Source organism: Erinaceus europaeus, chromosome 15, assembly GCF_950295315.1.
Source record: "Erinaceus europaeus chromosome 15, mEriEur2.1, whole genome shotgun sequence".
Classification (NCBI taxonomy): domain Eukaryota; kingdom Metazoa; phylum Chordata; class Mammalia; order Eulipotyphla; family Erinaceidae; genus Erinaceus; species Erinaceus europaeus.
Window position 1 is genome coordinate 64938570 of NC_080176.1, and position 7663 is coordinate 64946232.

The following is a 7663-nucleotide window of genomic DNA, read 5'->3' on the forward strand; positions in this document are numbered from 1 at the left end:
GTATTACCACAGACTTAATGAACCTTTTTATTAATGCCTCAGCCTCCTACACACAATGTCATCAGGGAAATGTTCATTGAGTGATTCCATTTCTGTAGGATACAACAAACTTAACTGTATATACAAATTCTGAGACCTTCCAGGATGACCAATGGTTCCAGTTTGTCTGGGACTTTTCCAGTTCTGCACTCTAAGTTCCCCAGGACTAAAGAAACACCATTAGTCCCAGCCAAGCTGAGACAGTTGATCACTCTGGAACCAACAGACCTGGGTCACTGCTACAGAAAAACATGTCTACTGACAGACCACGTTTCCTGTCTGAAGCCCAACATGGCAGTCTTAGGAGGAAAGTGGTCCCGGCCTTCAGTACCTGGAAGCAGGTGTATCCTAGGTGAAGTGAGCACCTCTGATTGCTGAGAACCTGCACTGGTGGTGCTTACACAGCTTGTGTCTGAGACTCCTCTGCAGGGCCTGCTAACACCCCAACAGAGGGGGATGCAGAAGCTGGACCAAGTCCCCATGCATTTGTATTTCTAACAATCTTCTAGGCACTTCTGATTCTGCTAGTCACAGGCCACACTAAGAAAATCAATAGTTTAAGCTCTAGCCCACCCACCATCTCACTAACTAGGCTTGGAGCCAACTATGGCTTTCAGGGAAGCCACAAACCACTGAAGAGGGATATGTTTCTACACCTATGGAATATACACAATTCCTTGCTGGGTGGTAGGTAGTACAGTGGATAAAGCATTGGACTTGCAAGCATAAGGTACTGAGTTTGATCCCCAGCATCAAATGCACCAGATTGGGGCTCTAGTTCTCTCTATATATTTAATCTTTATTTTAAAATGATATTTGCCAGACCAAATGACGTACTTCTCTATGTTGTGACTTTTTCATTAACCCAATATATTCCCAGGCAGAGGGTAGATAGCATAATGTTTACGCAAACAGACTTTTAAAAAAAAATTTTTTAATATTTATTTTATTTATTCCCTTTTGTTGCCCTTGTTGTTTTATTGTTGTAGTAGTTGTTGTTGGATAGGACAGAGAGAAATGGAGAGAGGAGGGGAAGACAGAGAGGGGGAAAGAAAGATAGACACCTGCAGACCTGCTTCACCGTCTGTGAAGCGACTCCCCTGCAGGTGGGGAGCTGGGGTTCAAACCGGGATCCTTATGCCGGTCCTTGTGCTTTGCACCACCTGCGCTGCAAACAGACTTTCATGCCTGAGGCTCTAAAGTCTCAGGTTCAATCCCCCAACACCTCCATAAGCCAGAGCTGAACAGTACTCTGGCAAAAAAAAATTCTTATAAAAAAAACACCTTCTGATAATCCAATATATTTCCAACCTTTCCTCAAATACCAGGCTGCCCAAACAGCTTCATTTTTGCCAGTTGTAAGAAATCACTAGGGAGGGGGCAGTCTGTGGCACACTGATAGTGTAAACATGTTACAATGTACAAAGACTTAAGTTCAAGCCCCTGGTCCCCACCGGCAGGCAGAAAGCTTCACGAATGGTGAAGCAGGGCTGCAGGTGTCTTGCTCTCTTGAATTCTCCATTTCTATCCAATAAATACATATATAAATAAATAAAATATTAAAAACAATTACTTGGGATCAGGAGCTAGTGCACTTGGTAGAGCACATGGCTTGTTAAGCATGAGATCCCAGGTTTGAATCTAGGGCGCCACACAGAAACACCTTAGAGAGCACTAGGGAACTCTGTAGATGGCAGAGCAGTGCTGTAGTCACTCTCCTCCCCCTCACCACTCTGGAAAAAAAAAAATGGTCCAGGGAGGCCACTCAGCACTGGTATTATTGCACATGTGTGAGGCCCAAGGTCATTCCCCTAAAGCTGTACTCAAAGAAAAAATTCAGCTAGCAGTTTGGGTAACAGATCCCTAACTCCTCCCTACACATTCTGTTTCAACTAGCCTGAGGGAAGGCCCAGGGATCTGCTTTCTAACAGGCTTCCACTTCCCCTGCTAGGGTGGTACAGTTCTTGAACATCCCAGCAACTCCGGACAGCAGTTAGACTAACTGAACACAAGGCCAACAGCAACAGGCTTTTCCCATCAGAGCTTTTTTTTTTTTTTTTTTTTTTAATCCTCAACACATTCTATTTTCCCTCCTCACTCATTACATGCCAACAGCTGCATTCATTCCATCTCCCTAAACATTTTGTCTGTAGAGTCAGAGACTGCTGTCACTGCAGACAGTGATCTCAGAGGTTGGGGAGGTTTTCTGTTCACTGGTCCACCCGGTCTGCATGACGAGGGCACAGAGAAACTCAGCAGGAAAGTCATCTCTGAAGATGAGAGTCAGAGGTTCAGTGGTGTGTGTGAAGTCCCAGGGTCAGAGAGCAGCAGGAATGAGCTCTCGATCTCCAGCTAGAGAATTATACAGGTCTCCCTCTCCCCTTAAAGGGAGGCGGCATTAAAGGGAGAGATTCCACTGATAAGAATCAACCCAAGTCCTTCATGTCAGGTGCCTCACTCAGCTCCACTCCTGATCTTTTCCAGATCATCTTCCAGGGCCTTCTTGGAAAATTCAATTAGGCAATTTTGCCAACAATGGCAATAATTTGTTTTGGATGTCACCTAACAGGTATGAATATTCTAAGGGACTCTGTCCTCTTGAGTGGTCTGTAGCAAAGGCAGGGGGAGGTCCTCTGGGAACTGCAGCCTTTTCCTTCCTCTGGACATAATGCTTTATGTATTTACCTTTTGGTATGTTGGGCATTTCAGAAAGGTGTTAAGAACCACCACTGTGTGCTCTGCCAATGCAGTGCTTTGTGTGACTGTATGTGCTGAGTATCTTGGCTTCTGAGCGGTGAATCCATTTCACTGACAACCCAGGGAGGAAGAACCACCAATTTGGAGCAGGGCTTCTGGTGCTAATCCCCTTCTGGGAGCAAAGCAGAATGTCAGCTTCCTGATCTCTCACACTCAGCACCGCTTTGGAAGGGAGCACCTGGAGCTTAGATGTGGGGGGTGGCAGGAGTAAAATGAAAGGTGGCGGGGGAGGGCGCCTCACTGCTCCAGGTGAGATTACTGGTTGTTTCCAGACCCCATGGAAGATTCTAGCAGGTTCCATCCAAAAGAGACAAAAATGGAGCTGTCACTCGAGCTGCCCTTCTCCAGCTCCCTCTCATCCCATGAAGCAGCCAGTACCGAGTCCAGCCCTGGCTCCCCACTAGGTAAGCTGTCCCACTTCACACATGAGCCTCTTTCTTTATACACTGAAGGCAGATAAACTTTACCTGGCCCAGGATACTGTCAGAGGACGCTGAGTGCAGGGAAAGGGACTGCCTCTGCTTTGGGGGGAGTATTTGCACCACCCTGAGATGAGTAGTTGAGCACTGCTCTTCCTGGAGACTGGAAAAAGTGAGACCTTGAAGGCCATCACAAATTGCAGGAGCTTCTAGACCAAATGCAGCAACTGAGGAGCTGTTTCTGTCCACCTGCAGCCTGGCCCTATCGCCAGCCCGCTGACAGTTCTGCCCTTTCCTCTGGGTCTTGGCATTTGCCACTGCCCAGATTTCAAAGCACCCCTCCACACACACACACACACACACACACACACACACACACACACACACACACACACACACACACACTTAAATTCCTTTAATCCTAGTTTGAGTCCCTGCTCTGCAAAATCCTTCCATCCTAAGAGGGCTTCCCCTTCCCCTCCCTCCTAGAGCCTTCACAGAGCCATTACTGAGCTACTAGAGCAGCACTGTCAGCGGCCCCCACCCCACACACAGCCCTGTGAGCACCCCAAGTGGACCTGCAGGTCTTGGTTTTACAGTTTGCATATCCACCCTTTCTAGATTGATCAGCATCTTGAGGGCTTAATTATTTCTTCACTCACAGGATCAATCACCCAAGTGTGCTCATAAGCCATGCAAGAATAATAACCTGGAATTGCTATCTAGTAACATAATTGAGTTATAATATCAGTGACCTTTTAAAGTAAATCTCCAATGCTGGGATACCTCACATTAAACAAACTTAATATGTGAACGTCGGATTTGCCTAAAAGATACATCCAAAGGGCTATGTGTGACAGGATTCATCAGAGAGCCCCTTCCTAAATATCAGACTCCCCTGCATTTAAGACAGGATTCGCTCTGCTATTTATTTTTTCAGGAACCTGTGCTCAATTTAGTTCAGCCAACATTTACTAACAACAATTATCACCAAATGTAAAGTATTCCTGAGAACTCACTGCCGTCCGGGTTTCATCTTGTGCCTCAGCCAAACTGTTCAGTGCAGTCAGTCACACACTCCCTGCTCAGTCCCTGGGACAAGAAGAAACACTCGGATCCCGGAACATGGAGAAGTGTTCATTCCCCTCCAGAGCCACCCACCGGAGACTGGCCAACACAGGGACTGAGGAACAGACACTTCAGACTCAAACCAGCACCACAACCCAGCACTTTCACCACAGCCCGGGGAGACTACGTATGCTACACTTAAGTCTCAGACCACTATACCCTGTGCTGACATTTGGATAAGGACTAAGAAGTTTTTCCCCAATCAAAACTCATCATTGGAGAGACAGCTCAGTGGTAAAACACAGGGCTTACATGCTCAGGTCCCAGATTCAAACCCCAGCCAGAGTTGATCTCTCTTCTTGCATTCACAGCAATCGTCATAGAAAATGAAAAACAACAAAACAGTCATCTGAGTGACTGCCCCGAGGTCTGTGAGATCACCTCTGCCATAGCAAGTCATGCTTTGGCTCCACTTAGCAGACCTGGTTGAACCAGCATCTAAAATGTCAGCAAGAGCTCACCAGAGCCTGTGATTAACAGTTTCCTTCTTTCTGGTATGCAAACCAGAGAGGCCCTCTACCCCATACTGCCCACTTACGCTGGGTGTGGAGAGTAGAGAGCCATTCCAGCCACTGACCCTTTCACTCTGTTTGAGACATCCTTGTAAATCCAGGAGATTAAGACTTTTCCAAAACACAACATGAGAACACTTTTATCAAAATATGGCTTTGAACAGACAGTTCCTCCCCAGGGGACACTAGTACATCTTGTCCCAAACATCCTCTCCATCATAGGGAAATGGCGTTTTCTATTATGGGAAATGTCAACGGGCTCTTGTTGTACTAAAAAGCTTGGAAAAGTATGAATTCTTTCTCTGTTTTCTCTGTTGCTGTTGTCACTTAGACTTCACCTCTTTTTCAGAAAGAGGAGAAGCACCAGAGAGAGCTCCCTCAAATGCTGCGTACTTACATGCAGTGTATCAGGGGGCTTAAATCCCAAGCATGGCAAAGAAAGAGCCTTCCCAGATGACTTACCTCAACAGTCCAACTCTGTTTTCAAGTGAACATTAAATAGAGAAATGGTGGAAGAGTAGGAATATCACGGGTCTGGGAAGTGTTATGCAATGACAAGGAAAGACAGCTGTTCGCGTTCCAGAGAATCCTTGTGTGACTCTCCAATCTAGAAAATGCACAAGCCTTTGACAACAGCCTTAACCCTTCACCACGGTACCTGTCCATCGGTAGCCCACAAGGGCTGCCTGTGCACTGGACAATCTTAGGAGCTCATGCCTTTAAGGCAGGTTTCAGTCAAAAAAAGGATTGCAAGGATATTATGCTGATCTTAATAGACTGCAGACATCCGAATAAGGACAGAAACACTCTCCTTTATTCTCCCCCAGACATGGAGCAGAGGACAGAGGCAAGGATGCAGAGATCAATAAGGAGATTGCAGAGCTGGAAAGCAGACTCAAAGCCAGGAGCAGTTATGAGCTGCTGCAGCAGGAGCCTTCAGAAATCAAGCCCCGCCCCCATTCCCCACCCACCCTGCCACTCAGACCAGCTGCAACCAGACCACTGCTCAGAAGACTAACGGACCCACCAAAGATGAACCCCTTTCTGACACAGGCATGGGGATCCCCAGCAGGGAACTGGTGGACATAACAGAACCACCTGCACAACTCCCCTTTCTCCAAGAGCACATGCTACATGCTCTTAAATTTGAAACTGAAAAGCTAGTGTTGGACCCAAGCTACCAGACATCCTGGTTCAGCTGCTAGAGGTAGTCCAGCTGTGTCCAGAATGTGCCAATAGTTCCTCGTGTGAGACCTTGGAGTGACATCCTGGTTCCAGGGATTTTTAACCAACCTTCCCTGACTTAAAGAAAAACAACTGAGGGGCAAGGGAAATTGCTCAGCTTGTTAGAGTAGCAACTTGTATGCCTGAGATCACAGAGACCCACAATCAATTCTAGGCACCAACTCAAGCCAGAAATGAGAAGTGCTCTGCTTTTTGTTCTCATTCTCACTCTTGCTCCTCTGCCACACACACACGTCTTTTTATTCTGTGTCTTTCATAGTAATACATAAATAAATCTGAAAAACGGTAAGAGAATGCTGAGTCAAGGAACCATCAATTAAATGAGCATCTCTAGATGCCTCAATTTTTGTTAACAAATCTTTCTATGCTCCGTTTACTATGTGCCCAGAACTATTGGAGGAGTTTTAGAAAATTAGCTCATTTAATCGAACCCCAAGGTGATTCAGCATCTAGGTACACAGCCCACAGAATCCAAAGCAAGGACCAATAGGTCACTTTCCACACACCAATGTTCACAGCAACTCGCTCACCACAGCCAAGAGGCAGAAACAAACTTCACATCCACTGACAGGTAATAAGTGGGCAGCAAAGGCTCCACACAAAATGGAAAATCAGACTTCAAAAAAGGAAGAAAATCCAGCAAAAAAACATTGAGGAGCCTGAAAGAGATTATGCTAAGTGAAATAAGCCAGAGGCAAACAGGCAAATCGTGAACATTCCACTTGTGAGGGAACTGGCAGATTCAGAGAGAGAAGAGATTCAGGGAGAAGTGGGAATGGGAAAGTCACAGTTCAGTGGATACCAAGTCAGTAGGGAGAAAGGAGAATGTTCTAGAGACAGTAATGGTTGCACAACAAAATTAGTGAACACACTTACTAATACCATAAAACACCCTACTTCAACATCTTACTATGACTAAGGTGTTATCAGGGGGCAATATAGCTCACTTGGGTGTCCTCTTTGTCATGTGCATGACCCAGGTTCATCTCTCTGGAAAGTCCATGATGGCCTTTCTGGAGATCAACATCTGAATCAGTAAACTGAGTCAAGCAGACAGCCTTTCCTAAAGTGTGGGGGTGACAGCTAATCAATGAAAGGCCTGAAAAGAACACCAAAAGGCTAAGAGAATTTTAGCCAGATAGGCTCTGGTTGACACCTGTGTTTTCCTGTCTTCAGACTCAAATTGAAACATCAGGTTTCTTCCTGAGTCGCAATTCTGCTGGCTTCTGATGCAGAGCATTCACCAGCTGCTCCACAGCTTCTCAGCTTTTCAGACTCAGACTGGAACTGCCCCTCAGAGCTCCTGGGATCTCCAGCATCTCTCTCTCACACTGTCTCTCTTCCCTCTTTCTCTTTCCCTATGGTTCCACAGCTTTGGAAAATACAGACAGACATTATCACTGACCTGACAACAAAAATGAGATAGTGCACATGTAAGTTAGGGGGTAAATATGTACCTTAAAGTGCACAATAACTTGCACTGACTCAGTAAGTGCAGCAAGCAAGTAGAAAGACCTAAAAAAAAAACAACAAAAAAAAAACAAAGTACTTAATCAAATAGTT